Below are 17,575 nucleotides of genomic sequence, written 5' to 3' on the forward strand. Positions count from 1 at the left end.
ACAGCTCTTTCTGAAAGAGAAAGGGAAGGGAAAAGCAAAGCTGACTGAGCTGTGAAGCAGAGGTGCTAAGAAACGGGGCTACCAACTCTAGGATCCCCAAGAGTTGCACGGAGGAGCTCCTGATGGCAAAAAACCCATTTCTCAGAGGCCTGGACATGGCCCAGAGCCCGGAAGGCCCAGGAAGCAATACTACATCCCCTGCCAAGGAAGGTAGGCAACTGTCATGTGTACACTTCAAGGAGGAAAGAAAAAATCTTCCTTTGGAAACTAAACACTGGCTCTGCCAATCCAACCTCACTGAGGTCATTTGAGAACTGAGGAGTTCAAAGGTTCTCTACAGCTTCCATTTACTTTGGCATAAGATTTAACAGAAAAAGAACTAAGGGAGAATTTATATGGCCCAGGCTGTTTTCCAAATCACAAACTGCTAAAGTTATTTAGAATTTACTTTAACTCACAATCACATGTAAAGTGGTTCAGATGTAAATACTTTCCGTGTGGCTTCAGGCAATCTAGGTTTCCTCAAACGCACATGAGCAGTTCGAATATTAAAGATTTGGATTCAAAATCTCAGAGTACTTTCGGGCTCCTCTTGATTAGAGACTGCTGTTGCTTTATGCTGCGACGTCGGGTTAGAGGAGGAGAAATAAAACACACTGCCTTCATTTGGGCATTAGGTTCTCACAGTAGCGCTAAGATAAACAAACTTGCAGGCTGAGGGAAGGGCATTTACTCCTTTAAATTGAGTATGTAATATAAATAAATGTCTTTTAAGAAGAGATGACTGAAACTTGATTCTAAGTCTGAATCTATACAAGAGCACTAATTTATTTTAATGAAGATCAGTATAGCACCTATGACGGAGGGCAGGCCTTCTTGAGAGCAGCGCTGGTCTAACCAAGCAGGATAATTCACTAGGTCACAGAAAGATGCTGCTTGAAATTGTCTGATTTGTTCACCGGCTAGGAGCAAATTGATATTTGCATTTTTATATAGAACAAAATGAAGGGAATTACCAAATCTTTTATCTTGTAATCAATGGCTGACTGAAGTGATTTTCAATTCTCTCTAAGGCAGTGATTTTGTGACCAGCCAGGGCAGGACTAAAACCCCCTCGCTCCAAATTAGAAGTGAATGGAGAGGAACTTCAGGCTGGCTGGGCCAGAACAATTAAATGGTAATTGCCTTTTAGATATCTTAATGTTCTAATTATATTAGTGTGCTAAGTGCTGCGAGATGTGGATAAGAGCTCCGGCCCGCTCTGGGTGGGGAAAGGGAGCTAATATTGATGAAGCCTGGCACTGAGCTGGACCCTTCACAGACGTTCTCTTTCCTGAAATCCACAAATAACCCACAAAGGATTATTAGCTTCAATAAGGCTGAGTAACCTGCCCAGTTGGTTCCAGTTGGTATGTGACTGAATCAGGAGTCCCACCAGGGCTGTGTGGCTCCAAAGAGCAGTGGGTTGGCAGGGCCTTGAGTAGGGATGGGGAGAAATACTGGATTCAAAAACTGGAAGAAATCTGGCAGCAGAGAAAGATGAGAGAATTTGAGAACCAGGTCCTAAAGAAAAAGTGTACAGATATGAGCCCACTGTTCGTGCCACCTGTATGTGGAAAGGAAGAGCTCAGGATAGGAAGCTTTGTGGGCAGGTTCTGGGGACGCCTTGATGTCAGAACACAGGAGGCTGGCAGGGGAGGAGCTGCCCTATAAGGAGATGAGTGGCTATATGGCGCAGAGGGAAACACTAGACGTGCCAGAGAAGAGGCCCCCAGATGTCTAAGGCTGAAAGGCCTGGTGAACCAGAAGTGAAGTGGAGGGGGCAATCCCTCTGCCTGACACTCTCTAGGCCAATCGAGGAGAATGACAAAGTCTATCCCTAGGATTTGGAAGACAGAAGACCTGGGTTAAATCATGTAAGGATGTGAAAGGTTTCTCAAGTCATATCTGCTCTGAGCCTCAGGTTCCTAATAAAGAGTTTCCTAGAGACGTGTGTGTGTATGCAAGTGCATACAAGTGTGTGTGCACACACATACATGCGTGTGTATATATATATATATATATATATATATGTTTGTATGCATGTATATGTTTATGTTTACATATACACACAGCTATGAGGTGATCATAGGATCAAACGAAATTGTGAACCCAGTCTGAAGGTTGCAAAGTGTTATACAATTGATAGTTTTTGTATTTATTTCCTAAAATCATTCAGGCAGTCATAGAGGTGCTTTCTGCTTGTAACTGGAAGGTGCTACATGGGCTCTTTGCCAAAGGCCGGAATTCTAAATACACTGTCTTTACAGCATAAGCTCAATTCCTTGGCAAGCAGTTGTGGAAAATTCCCCCAATCTTCTCCAGGCCTGACTCCAGCCCTGAGCCCCTTGGTCTTCATCTCTACTCTATCCTCTAAAGATTAAACCCATCTGTGGCTTTTTGCACCTGACCATACACATCCAATTCTCACCAACCCTACACTTAAAACCCATCCCAGCTTTAGATTCCATCCCATCTTTTCTGCCCTCACATCCGAACTTCTCAAAAGAAGCATCTATATTCACTGTTGCCACCTTCTTGTCTCCTTTTACTTCTTAATCCACCACAATTTGGTTTCTATGTCTTTTTCCTCTGGAAATGATTTAGAACAAGATCAGTTCCTATCACTAAATCCAATAACACCTGGACCTGTCTGAGATTCTTTCCCTTTTTCCTTTAAGGTTCTAATTTTTTTGCACCCTACAGATCACAAATCTTGGTCCACATCTCTTCTCATTCAACCACTGACCCCTATATGTTCAGATATCCATCTGCTCCTTGATATCACTACCTGGATGTCCCATAGGCTTTCCAACTCAAACTTAACCTTATTTGGCAACACCATCATCCTCCACTCAGCTATGGTTAGAGATGTGGGTGTTATCCCTGGCCCTTCTCTCTCCCTCACCTGGACATTCAATCATCCTGTTATTTAAGTCTTTATCCTTTCCATCCCTCCTACTATTTTCTTATAGCTTCTCACTGTGTCTTGCTTGAATGAATTTGAAAAGGACAAGACTAAAGGCAAGGAAATAAGTAAATCTTTGCTTCTTCAAAATCATTCTGAATCTACACAACTGTCCAAGGGACTTAAAACACAAAGATGGACTTGTCATTTCCCTACTGAAAACACCCCAGTGTCTTTCCACAGCCTGCAGGGCAGATGGCCAGTTCCTCCACCAGTCATATGAAGCCTCCCATGTCGGGTGGCTGCCTATTGTTCAGCTCCTACAATCTATGACTCACATTGGAAACTTCAATGACCCTGACTGAGATTCTGTTCCATGCTGTTCCCCGTCCTGGGGTTTTGGCTTATGTTGGTATCTGTGTGAACATCCTCCTCTTCTCATGACCACTCCAAACTATCCAAACCACCACTTGCCAATGAATGATGCAATCATTTGTCTATTTACTCTTAGATCCATTCTCTCAGCTAACTATAGTTCCTAACCTCCTTTGCCAGCTGACTGGCTTCCTGGTAGGCCTGGCCAAAGGCAGACTCAGGCAGAAGATTAGAAAGCAGGGAGAAGGGACTTGGTAAGGGTCTCTCTTTGTCTGCCTCTCTCGCTCTGTCTCTCTGTCTCTGTCTCACACACATACACACACCCTTGCCCTGCCACAGGCAGTGTCTCCCGTATGTCATCAGTTCTTGCAAGGCAGCCTCATTAGCCTCACTGTCATCATTCTCAGTTGTTCTAGAAGGCTCTAACTTGCAGTCAATAAGAGACCTCTTTTCTTTGTCTGTTCAGTTTTAGGGGTGGCAGTGGCTTCTTGCTTTTGCTAATCTTAGGACTGCCTTATCTTGCTTAGTTTGGTGTCTCAGCTCTTCCAGCACCAGAGAACTAATGCCCTATTTTAATTTCCCACTGTTAGAAATATCTAGAGTTGTTTCTGTTTATTCTGACTTCACCCTGACTAATTCACTTCGTTTACCCTTTAAACTTACTCTTTAAAGACTCATCTCAGAGTTACTTAGGAAGTAACTCCAAAGGAAGCATTCAAGTCTATACCTGACTTCGAGTTTAGATTATCTACTTGCTCATTCCCGTGCAACATTCCTGAGCAAATTACATTCAATGTACTTACCATAACTAAATATTTTTTGCACATTCATCTGCTTCCCTCACGATAAGATCCTTTGTCTTGTTCACCATAATCCACAGTGCTCAGCACAGACTTTGGTATACAAAAGGCACTTAAGAAGTTGTTGAATGAATGAAAAAGTTCATTGAATGAAGCAGTGACACAAAACACAGATCTATTTACAAGAAGCTAACTTTAGCTTAGCCACAGAAGATACTGAAAATTTTCTGCACCAGTACTGTGGAAAGTCTTATCAGAAAACAAACCACAGTTTAATATTTTAAAATAAATATACGACATACTGCATTTTGGGGAAGGGCATGTATCAAAAAATCAAAGTCACGACTCCAAAAAAATTTAGGGTTAATGTTTTTCAAACAGTCCAGAGAGGAAATTGGAGAAAGTAAGAAGAAGATGGACATTTAACAACAGTGAACACACCAAACCAGGCTGACCAAGGATCAGGGGAGGGCAACAAAGCAGGCAGGAACCTAAGGGGAAAAAAATCCGCCAATACAGAGTTTTCCTGAGATTCTGACAGGTTCTTTTGAGGTTCCTTTTATGTTCAAACTCTAGCCTTACCCAAATGTCTTGCATGTGACTCTTTTTATTACTATTCTTTTGTGTTTCTTTTCATTGGAGAAAGCCATTGAGGACTACTATTTTAAAAATTACTGAATAGAAGGGAAGTTCTTCAACTTAATAAAGAATATTTACAAAATCCTACAGCTAACATCATACATAATGATGAGCAACTCAAATATTTCCCATTAAGATCAGGAACAAGGCAAGAATGTCCTTTCACCACTCTTTTTCAACATTGTACTGGACGTCCTAGCTATTGCAATTAGACAAAAGGAAGTACAAGGTATACCGATTGGGAAGGAAGAAATAAAACTCTCTTTGTACATGACATGACTGTCTATTTAGAAAATCTGAAATAATTGACTAAAACGTCCTGGAACTGATAAATTATCATAGTAAAGTTGCAGGATATAAGGTTAATAAACAAAAGTCAATTGCTTTTCTATATACCAGCAATGAACAAGTGGAATTTGAAATTAAAAACACGTCATTTATATTAACACCCCCCAAAATGAAATACTTAGGTATAAATCTAACAACACATATACAATATCTATATGAGGAAAACTACAAAATTCTGATAAATGAAAGGAGAGATGTCCCATATTCATGGATAGGAAGACTCAATACTGTCAAGATGACAGTTCTTCCCAACTTGATCTATAGATTCAACACAATCTCAAACAAAATCTCAACAAGCTATTTCATGGATATTGACAAACTGATTATAAAATTTATATGGGAGGCAAAGGACCCAGAATAGCCAACACTATATTGAAGGAGAAGAACAAAGTTGGAGGACTGACATTACCTGACTTCAAGACTTACTATAAACATATACTAATCAAGACAGTGGGGGTATTGGTAAAAGAATAGATAAATAGGTCAATGGAACAGAATAAGGAAAAAAAAGAGGAGTATTGGCAACAGACATTAGCTAAGGGCAAATCTTCCTCAGCAAAAAAAAAGAAAAAAGAAAAAATTAAAAACTTCTGCTCTGTGAAAGATAATGTCAATACAATGAGAAGACATGATACAGACTTTGAGGAAACATTTGTGAAAGATACATCTGACAAATGACTATTATCCAAAATACACAAAGAACTCTTGAAACTCAAAAATAAGAACACAAACAACTGATTAAAAAATCGACCACAGATCTTAACGGACACCTCACCAATGAAGATCTACAGATGGCAAAAAAGCATATGAAAAGTTGCTCCCTATCATATGTTATCAGGGAAATGGACATTAAAACAATAATGAGATGCCACTACACACCTATTAAAGTGGCCAAAATCCAGAACACAGACAACACCAAATGCTGTCAAAAATGAGGAGCAACAGGAACTTTCATTCATTGCTGGTGGGAATGTGAAATGGTACAGCCATATTGCAAAACAGTTGGGCAGTTTCTTACAAAACTGAACATATTCTTACCATGTGATCTAGCAATCGTACTTTTTGGCATTTACCCAAAGGAGATGAAAACTTATGTCCATGTAAAAATTTGCACAGGGATGTTTATAGCAGCTTTATTCATAATTGCCAAAACTTGAAAGGAACAAAGATGTCCTTCAGAAGGTGAATGGATAAATAAGCAGGGGTACGTTCAGATAATGGAATACAATTTAACACTAAAAAGAAATGAGCTATCAAGCCATCAAGAGACATGGAGGAACCTTAAATGCATATTACTAAACGAAAGAAGCCAATCTGAAAAGTCTACATACTGTATGATTCCAACTACATGACATTCAAAACTATGGAGAGAGTAAAAAGATTAGTGGTTGCCAGAAGTTGGTGTCGGGGAGAGCAACAAACAGGTAGAACACAGAGGATATAGAGGGCAGTGAAAGTACTTTGTATGAGACTATAATGTTGGATACATGTCATTATACATTTGTCCAAACCCCTAAGCTGTATACAACACCAAAAATGAATCCTAAGGTAAACTATGGGCTTTGTGTGATTATGATGTGTCAATGTAGGTTCATCAGTTGTAACAAATGTACAACTCTGGTGGGGGATGTTGATAACAGAGGAGGCTGTGCATGTATGGGGGCAGGAGGTATACAGAAAGTCTCTGCACTTTCCTCTTAATTTTGCTGTGAATCTAAAAATTCTCTAAAAAAATTAAGTCCTTAAAAAAATACTGATTATCTACCACAACCTTACCAGTTTACAAATTAAGGAAATTCAATTGAGAAGGGCCCAGTGACTCGCTCAATGCTTTCTAATGGCAGAGAGACAAAGGTCTCCCAAGTTGTTCTGCTTGCTATATTTTTCAAATTTATTGGAAAATAAATACATAAGTAACAGTAATAAAAATGAATGAAATGAAATTAGTGAGAAAAGTATTTATTTTTTGACATTAAAGCAACTTGATCTTGGTGTCGGGGAGAGCAAGACAACATGGATTTGTGACTACTTGAATTGTTGGCATTAAGTGCAACCAAGAGAGTGAGAAAAACAACAGCAGCCATAGTACCTGGAAACTCAGTGTTTTAAACATAGATTCTTTCCATCTTGACCACATCTTTTGTCTGCGATTCAAATGCTCATCAAACTTTTCAAATTCCATCCTCCAAGGGGAAGCTAGCTGGAGCACATGTTGCTGCACTATTGATTTCATTTGCATGTGTTTGTTACCATTATACCATTACCAAGGGAGGGGGCATTGCCAAGGCCACTGAGTGTGGTTCATATTCAGTTCAGCCTCAGTTGGACCTCTGCTTCATTTGTCAAACTCCAATTGAGTTCTTGGCTCACTCCATTCTTGTTATCTAGTGAAATGTAGACATTCTCCAGTTTCCTCTCCCCCATTTAATCTGATTCTGTACTTAGTAACAGTATACATTCCTTGAGTTCTCTGTCTTCAAACATGCCATTTCTACTGATAAACTTTAAATTTTCCCTGTTCTAATCTACTACAATTCTCTTCAAGTCAATACTGTAGTTCCTTTGCATATCTCCGAGCTTAACAGAGGAAAAATCTGGCTCTTCACCATTATTCTTTCCATTTGTTCCATTCCTGGGGTCAGAAAACACCCACATTCCTGAATTTCCAGCACTCCCTATGGTGATCCATACTGGTAATCTTTATACCTCAGTGGGCAACAACGTCCATATTTATCTCACACTCTTGCCAGATTTCTGTTCCATCACCCACTGTTCAAAGACATTTAAAGAATGGAGACTCAGTATCCTCATCAGTAAAAGAGGCACATTTGACCCTTGAGAGCATTGTGAAGATTAAATGAGATCATGAAGGCAAACTCCTTAGAATAGTGCTCAACAGCTGTTCGTTGTTATTGTTTTTATTATTATTCTCATTGTAGATTGACTATAATATCTCCAATGATACACAAAATAACTCAGTGCACAAGGTCAGTGATGATTAGGAAATCAGGACGCTGCTGCTGGAATTTAGAACATTCACATATCTTATCTTCTGTTTTTAGTTGTCCCCATAGTGCATCCGTCCTCCACTAGTAAAAAACCACAAGGGTCATTCTTTCAAAATCATTACTGGCCAGTTTTATAGATGGTTAAAAGATGATTGTGCTGATACAGGCCTGAGGAAGCATGAAAGATCTTTTCCTCTTCTCTGTATCTGGCTTGTCATTATGAACTGATTATGTGGAAGCAGAAGAGCAAATGATACGATGGAAAAGCTGTTCTGGAAAACCCAGGGACAGCATGAGCAAACATGCTGAAAAAGAACATGCTGGGGACCTTTAGGTCAGTGCTATAGCTCTTCTTCAGGGGATGACAATAATTCTACACAGGGGGCCTGGTTATCCAATGTCCTACAGTTTCAAGGTTGCCTAGGGATATAAAAGTCATCGTAACACGAAAATATTCATGAATTGGCCGTTTTAAAAAATACTCCACCTACCCCCCACCAATGTCCTTTCCTGCTTACAAGGAGCATCTTTCCATATCCATTAAAGCAACATCTTTGGAAGTTAGTCTCGTACTCGTGGGAAGTTTCAAACCCTCCTTCAAAGCAACACAAATACAATGCAAGTGTATTGGAAGTACAACTGCAAAGCTTGCAAAAGATGCAGGATTCATGAAGTCAGAAATAGTTCTTGAGTGCTCAACAGATGTTGAGGAACCGCTTGAAATACACATCAGGCCACTAGAGAAGTTGGAGTAGGTAGTAATTTCAGAAACATATCAACAAAGATACTGATGTAATAGACGTTTCACAAGAGAACGATCTGACTATCAAAAGATAAAGAGAAGGCTTTGGACAAGTTGATGAAGCCAAAGGGCATTTTTGTTTTTTGGCAATAATGACCATCACTATATATTGCAAAGACACAGAAAATGAAGAATGGCATGTAATATGAATGTATAATTTTGTGGAAAGAATTGATTCCCAATTCATTTTAAAGATCTAACTTAAGCCTCATTAACTACAGGCATAAATGGACTTATTTTTATAATTTCAGTTTAATTTTTCAAGACAAATTCCAATTAGGTGAATTTTGTTTGACGTTTTACTATTTACTCTGAAAATATGATTCAGTTTTAAGTGACTTCATTTTATAAGTGGTCTTTTATTCCTCTCCTGATTATTCTCAGATAATGAGGACCTCTGGTACATATAATCATACTTTTTTTTTCATGGAGTATACTTGGAAACATTACAAAATAAAACTTAAGTGCTAAGTGAATGTAGTCCAAAAACACGGAGTTCTCTTATCCAAGTAGAGTTCCAGCTAACGAATTTCAAGAAGCTAAAGAGACAGCACTGCTTTTTGAGTAATTACTACATGCCACATACTTTACGTCCCTAATTTCTAAAACTTAGAACAACTCTGCAAAGTTGGTAAATTATTCCCATTTTAGAGACAGGAAAACTGAGACATGGGTCAAGTAACAATCATTAGTTCACAGAGCAAGTGATTGGAGGAGAAAGGATTATAATCCACATGGAATAAGAGCTTAAAATCATTCCATCTTATGCTGAGGAGAAAGTATACCTGGTGCCAGATGTTGGAGTTGGTGGGAACCACTAGTTCTCAGTTCAGTTGTTAATACAACCCTATTCATTACCAGTCTCCACAAGAAAGAAACTAAAACGTAGTTTCTGGGACTGGCTGTACAGCCTGTCAGGAAGACGGAAAATCCACAGCTCCGAGTGGTTCCCGGCCTTCTGTTCAACTGGTGCTGCTAGAGACATCTAAAGCACTTCCAAGCATTCTTATGTATGTGCTTGTTGTGGGATATTCTTTTGAGGAGAAAGGCTGGCTAGGTTACTAAACATTTAGGTCTCGATGAGCCAAAAGCAATTCTACCATTAAAATGTTAAAATCCAAAAAGAACTGTGGGAAAGTGGTTACAGGTGCTCCCTGGAACAATGTTTTCCCACTTCTGCATGAAAGAGCCCCAACACAAGTGCAAATAATCAACCCTGACTGCCGAAAGACCTTCTTAAAATCCAGTAGGCTCTCCAAGCTGCAGCACGTTACACACACAGGAATCCTTGCAGCATGAGATCCTCCTCTTGAGAAGCTGAAGGCACTATTATTTGTGGTTCCCAACACATGGTAGACACCAAGGTCTTTATCTCTAAGCCTGCAGCCTCATGGGCTGCTTAGCACTCAGTCTTTAATGACATATTATGCTTTATCTTTCCAATAAAAATAAAATTAATATGACTTTCCATTAATAGCTATTATATTTCTCTCATAAGGCCCTATTACATAAAAGTATTCACTAATTCATTAAGCTTTCTGGAGAAAGATAGTGGATCTGCAAAGGATATGTGTTTTACTCAAGATCTAAACATCTCATATTGTTACTCAGAGCAATAGAATACTGGACATTAGACCTATGCAAAAATTTAAATGCTCTGACTTTATTTTGATAGTTCAACTCTAATAAATTTCTAGAATCTAGGCTTCAGAACATGATTTAGTAAATTATTCTGGGCTTAAATGATTTATTTCTCTGTCTTAAAACCAAGCAAAAATGACAAATTATTGTTTTTGAAACCATTCTTACTTGAAAATAACTTTCATATCTACTATATGGAATGATTTCCTATCTAGATAATTGCATGTTAAGAATGGTTTTTTAAAAACCTTATATGAAGGTTTCAGATAAGGTTTAAAACATAAGAAAATCTTAAAAAGCCAAGAATCAAACTTATTTTTTAATAGATGTGATTTTTTTACAAGGAGGACACACATTCTTAGCCCTGGATTACCTTACTGCTTACTACGTATATTCAGAAGTTTCTTGGAGTTCAAAAGTTCACAGCAACAATTTATAAGGGTCTCAGCTCTGAAGCAAGCCAGAGGGAAAGTGCTGCTTTCAATCAACACTCAGCTACAACCCACATGCCGCAGCAGATTCCGCCAAGCCCGTGTGATGGAGAGGGCTGCGTTTACACACCGTTGGCACACTTAAAAAGTATGACTTTCCACAAGACAAATTCAAAAAAGTCACACAAATACCTGTGAGTACACACCTTCCATAACTCTAACTTTTGGGAACTGTAGCCTTAGTGAGAGGAAAAAAACACCCTTTGTTTGTGCAAACACCGTGGAGTAAATGGGAGGAATATGGTTTATTGTGCTCAACAGAGAACAGAAAAAGTGCTCTTTTCTCCTGGAAGTCTGTTAATGTCCATCTTTGAAGGTTGGAGTTCCCAAAGTGAGGCTCCGAGGAGATGAGGCGAAACGGGCAAACAGGGGAATCAGAAGAGATTTCAAGATGATCCCCCCAAGTTTCCCCTTACATATTGAGAAACATATTTTAATTTTTTCAGTTATGAAATTTAAGCCTATTTGGGGCTATGGAGACAAAGATTAAAGTGATGAAGATATCTCTTCCTGAAAAACATAAGGCTCTTCCTTCTTTTCTTCTCCCTTCTGGTCCCTCCCTCCCTCTTTCCTTCCACTTAGATTTATTGAGCACCACGTGGCAGACACAGCCATAAGGCATTCAGCAGTGAAGAAGCAAGACAGGCTCGCGCCCACAGGGAACTCATATTTTAAGGCAGCACTGTCCAGTGGAACTTTCTGTGATGAGGGGAGTGTTCTATGTCTGCATTGTCCCATATGGTAGCCACTAGCCACAGGTGGCTATTGAACACTTGTAAGGTGGCTAGTGCAATCGAGGAACTCAATTTTAACTTTTATTTCATTTTAACTTATTACATTTAAATTTAAATAGCCACATGTGGCTAGTGGCTACCATATTGGACAGCACAGTTCCAGCGGATTAACCAGACAATAACAAGTAAATAAGTAGGTATATAAAATCTTTTCAAGTTTGGATAAGTGCAATAAAGACAAAAAAAAGCAGACTGTTGGGGGGGGGGTGGCTGGGCTCTTTTAATTATGGTAGGTCAAGAAAGGAAGGCCTCTTTCTGCATGACAAAAGGCATCAAACCACAGAAAACAGAAGGGAAGAGGATTCCAAGTAGAGGGAACTGCAAGTGCAAAAAGGCATGAGGTGAGTGTGAGCTCAGCAGAGAGACCCAGCAAGAAGGCCAGTCTGGAGGAGAAGGGGATCGAGCATGAGGAGACTGAGTCAGAGAGGTAGGCAGAGATGTGAGCATGCAGGGCCTTAGGGCCCATGGAAAGGAGTCTGGAATTTACTGTGATGTGGAGGGAAGCCAGTGAATGGTTTCAAGTGGGAGAGTATCAGGAGCTGATTTATGTTTAATAAGATCAGACGAGTGGTTAGCTGGAGACCAGACTCCAAGAGTAGAAGAACGGAAATAGCGGTCAGGTAGGACGGAACTGCGCAGTCAGGCCTGATGTTCCAGCGGCTCATCTAGGGCCATACCAGTGCCAGACTCATCATGTACTATGACGGTAGAGCCAATAGGCCTTTGTGATGGATGACGTGTGGTGAGAATGTATGCGTATGCGAGGAAGAAAAGGGAGATCGCAGAGGAAGATTCCAAAGTTACTTGTAGGACTTGTCCCAACATCACCAGACTCTGGGGAGGGAATCACCTTTGAACCCTTGCACAGCATGAGAAGAAAAGGTGCTCAAATTCCTAGTAGTCACACCAGAAAAGCCCTTATCAATTCGTTAGGGAGCCAGTGTGTACACACACGTGTGCATGTGTGTATAAAATTTTAAGTAAAATGTGCCCAATTATTTCAGTCCAATCAAAAAGAACTTCTTTAACTTTAGGCATATAAACTGTGTAATGATCTTCTAAAAAGGAAGCCAACTATTGCAACATTCCATTGCTGCCAAAATACACTTTGGCATAGTATTAAACACAATCTACATTTATTTAAACATGCAAAAATGCCACCCACCTTCAAAACCAGTATTCTAAACCATAACCAAATGCTATCTAGTAGGAGAGCTGGGGTACAGACCACTTAAATCTCTCATCACACATGTTGTTTTCAAGCGTTTAACCCTGGAGTTGACAACAGATTTCCCCTGATGTGTCTATCGGTGTGTTATGCACAGAAAAGCCCCACAGGGGCATCACAGATACAGTGGTGTCGCTAGATGTATGCATTTGATTTCAATTCATTTCTCCAGAGAGAGGGAGGAAGAAAGGAAAACAATTGGCATAGTGTGGTAAATTCCACTCAGCATTCCCCTTAATGAGTCTAGGCCGGATAATGAACATGGGACTCAGGACAGGAAATCAGCTGTAACACTTGTTGGTTTGGTTCCCATTGATTTCATGGTGTGGGGATCTTACCATGCTGCGTGCCCTTCTAGTGTTACTTTTTCCTGTAATGTGGCCCTACCTCATCTAATGCTCAAAGAAAGTGCTGTTTCCAATGCTGGAGGAAAAACTGGCAGCACTGGGCTCATGGGAAGGAGGATTTTATGGGCAATTTACCGGGCATTCAAGGGTCATTTTGACTAGACATAATTTTTGCTTCATGTACTGAGTTTATAACCTAATCACCTTTTGGAATGGGGGGTTCGCTGTATATCATTATTGGCACAGAGTTGCTTCAACTTGGGTTCGCTTCAGAAGGAAAATCATGAAGAATCTTATAAGACTATCTTTGAGCCCGAAAGAGCTTGAAAATCAAGCTCTTTCAGGATTTTTTAGAAGTCATCCCAAAGATGAAGGGCATGAACAGAAACAAAACAGAATACACAAATTTTGAGAGGTCTTAGCTATTAGAATTATGGCCTCAGAAACAGTTATAAACCTAAGTTGAATTTGTTGTGTTTATTTATATAACCTGTGGAAAAGTAACAGGGAAGTCTTTGCATAGAATTTGCTTTGCCTTTCTAGAAGTGTCTATAGGATAAGGCTAAACTCGGGAACAAAGAGCATATGCACCCCCTCACACACGGACTTTTTAAAGATTATGTGATCTCAAAACCTAAACATTTTTTTGGAACATAAAACCAGAATTTACATCCTGGCACTTGCAGACTTGGGAGTGATGCCTAGAAAAACAAACATGTTTTCTTTAATTAGTCCTAAAGGAAAAGAAATACAACTGGAAATTAATATTATTGGTTTAAAAATGCAATATAAAACATGGTTCATAAATTCTGAAGGGAATCTGAATTTGCTCTATGCTTTAATCTGAATAAAAAGTATAAAAATAAATAAAAGCCCAGTTGATCTGCTTTAAAAGACATGTTTCATTTACTGTTTTTGATTAGTTTGTGTCTTTGCTCATGTTTAAACTCCTACTAGGCCGATCATTGAAAATATCATATAGACTGAGTCACATAATATTAACATGATTACTTCACTATATATCTGCTCCAAGACAATCAGCTCAGTCAGGGCGACTTTCCTTTCAATCGCCATTGCTGGAAAGTTGCATAAACATCCAGACCAGTTAATTCTTTCCACAGGCTTTAAGCCTCATTGACATGCAGATGAGAGCCGGATCAAATGACAAGCCTGGGAGCCAAGTGAGGTGCATCATTTTACCAGCACAGAAATGATGGGGACTCCAGTCTGCAAGCCCAGAGGACGCAGCAAGAATTCTCTGCTCTCATCACAGCCTCTCTGGAAGACTAGTGTCACTTGTAAAGAATATTAAACTACACTCAATTCTCAAAACATTCTTCCCTGAACACAATAAAACATGCAACAAGTAGAAGTGGGAAGGAAATTCTAGTTTGTGTCTCAACAAAATGAAATATCCAGTTTTCTGACATAAGAAGATTAATGTGAATCAAGGAAGTGCAAACTCAAATGTCTACTGGAGAGGGGCAAGTCATGCAAATGAAGCAGCTGGAAAACCTGAATTCTCAACTCTGTGAGGGGAGTCTGGCTGGGTCAGTCTGGTTCCCAACTATATCCTGGCATCTTGCTCCATATACTGGGACATGATACATGCTCAATATGCAAGCATTAAATAACTTAATAAATGTCCTCAAGTAGCTGTGTAATTTGGTCAACTCACAGTCTCTGGGGAGGCCTCCTTTCCTCAGCTCTAAAAGTGGTGGTTGGCTGACACCAGTGGTTTTCACACTGGCTCACCCTCATCCAACCCATCTTGAGCCCTCCATAATATCCCTGCTTTAACTACAGCAGCTGTCTTTTCCCCCAATTATCTCATAACTGTTATAATTATTTTCAACTTTTGGTTGAAAAGTACCCAAATCATAACTGTACAGCTTAACGAATTTTCACAAACTGAAACCATCTCCCTCTTGCCCCATTTCAGTCACTGCCCCTCCACTAACCCAAGGTAACCACTATCCTGCATTCTAATACAATAGGTTGGTTGGCCTTGTTAACTTCATATAAATGGAATCACACAGTATGTGCTGTTGTGGAAGACGCATCCACACTATTGCGGGGAATTGTTGATTCCTTCCAGCTCTAAAATTTTACTGATGCTCATTACCAATTCAATATACAGGAAAAGATACTTTTGAAAACATTCAGGACAATATAATTGATCATAGTAATAATCAGAACCATAAGCAGACAAAGCCTAGGAGATACCATCTTTGTCTATATGTATATTAAAGGATTTCCCATGTAGATGGGGTTCTGTATCACTGGTAAGGAGTAACTGGAAGCTGGTGATGATTCCAGAAGTGTTCTAGATAAAGTTCCCAAGAGTCTAATTTCAAATTAATTGTTCAGTTAGAGCCGTGGCATACCAACTATAGTTAGCCATATATTTATCTGTAAAGCAAAGTGATTTTCAAGTAGTCTGTAACTCATTTGCATGAAGGTAATAAAAGGAAATATTTGTTGAATGAGTCGACTAATACCCTCTTACCAAGGAACCCAGAGTTATCTTGGTATGTTCTGTCATTGGCCCATAATGTTTTTTTTCTTGCTTATAACTGTGAGGATTTAAAGAGCCTGAATCTTTTCACAAAGGTCATAGTGAGCAACAAAAAGCTATCTGTAAGGAGGAAGGAATAGGCAGAACACAGAGGATTTATAGCGCACTGAAAGTACTCTATATGATACTGTAATGGTAGATAATGTCATTATACATTTGTCAAAACCCATAATCCGTACAACACCAACAGTGAACCCCAATGTAAACTACAGACTTTGGATGATAATGATGTGCAAATGCAGGCTCACCAATTACAACAAATGTACCACTCTGGTGGGGGGTGTTGATAATGAGGGAGGCTATGCATGTGTGCAGGCATGGGGTATGTGGGAAAAATCTCTGTACCTTCCTATCAATTTTGCCGTGAATCTAAAACTGCCTCAAAAAAATAAAGTCTATTAAAATATTATGGAAAGTGAGAGAATTGACAAATATCTAGGGTTTTCCAATAAAGCATACAATTTCTGAAATATTTATATTAATAACAATTTATCTATAAAGTTAAAGCATATGGAAGGCTGAGAGACTATTCTTATTAGATAATTCTTCCCACAAACTTTTATAATAATAACATTTCAAACAAAACTAATCGTTTCTAGTACGTCTCTTTTTATAAGATGAAAGCACAAATCTTTGTGATATTTCCAGTGACTCTCTGTGAAATCTCAAATACTGTTTTTGATGTAAAACATATCCTGGCAATTTATTTTATTTTACTTTTTCTATATTTATGATCTGAATTTGGGAAGGCAAAATTCAAAAAGTTTTCAGAGGAAATGTAGATACTATTTAATGTAGACATTAAGATAGGATCATGGGTGACTTTCAAACAATATCTGGTTCCTTATTTAGTCCAAGTAACAATAAGACATTTAAAATAATCAGAAATGATAGATAAAATTAAAAAGAAACTTAGCTCTTCCATAAGTGAGAAAATTTTGCCATTTTTCCTTAAATAATTGAAGATATAATAAAGTTAAAGTAAAGCACTTCTTAGACAAAAAAGTTATGCCATTCAGGAAAACCACAGGTAGCAAAGAATCTTTGATTTCATATATGAGAGCATTAATTAGTAAATCAAGGAAACAAGACCATCAAAATTGAGCAAACTTTTCTAAGTTTTTAACAAATTTCATACCTTGTTTTCAGACTCAGATATTACAAACCAGGGAAAATAATATTTACTTTCCAGGTTTTGTCCTTCATTAGAATGGAATGTAGCAGGTACATGAGGTCAAATCTTATCTTACAATAATAGTATACATCATTTATATTAATATACAATGCATTAATATCAAATCAATATGTATATTTTAAAAAGCTACCTGCAATTTTATTTTTTTTACCTGCAATTTTAAAGACGTTAAAAACATTTTTAAAAAACCTCCAAGAGGGGCCAGCCCAGTGGCATAGTGGTCAAGTTTGTGCATTCCACTTTGGTGGCCCCAGGTTCATGGGTTTGTATCCCAGGCACAAACCTACACACAGCTCATCAAGCCATGCTGTGGCAGCATCCCACATACAAAGTGGAGGAAGATTGGCATTGATGTTAGCTCAGTGAAAAGCTTCCTCAAGCA

The 17,575-nt window shown here is 38.9% G+C and overlaps 1 protein-coding gene across 16 annotated transcripts in view; it reads right to left on the minus strand.

Annotated features, from left to right (window-relative positions):
• SNCAIP (synuclein alpha interacting protein) overlaps positions 1-17,575 on the minus strand; it is a 138,396-nt gene that overhangs the window by 85,250 nt on the left and 35,571 nt on the right. The window contains exon 1 of one of the 16 annotated variants that reach the window (XM_070569442.1): positions 4,126-4,235. The exons of the other annotated variants lie outside the window; for them this stretch is intronic. The gene's annotated coding sequence lies outside the window, so the exon portion shown is untranslated. Of the gene's footprint in view, positions 1-4,125; positions 4,236-17,575 lie in introns of those variants that run through there. 16 annotated transcript variants of the gene reach the window in all.

The sequence above is a fragment of the Equus przewalskii genome, chromosome 13 (assembly GCF_037783145.1).
Source record: "Equus przewalskii isolate Varuska chromosome 13, EquPr2, whole genome shotgun sequence".
Lineage (NCBI taxonomy): Eukaryota > Metazoa > Chordata > Mammalia > Perissodactyla > Equidae > Equus > Equus przewalskii.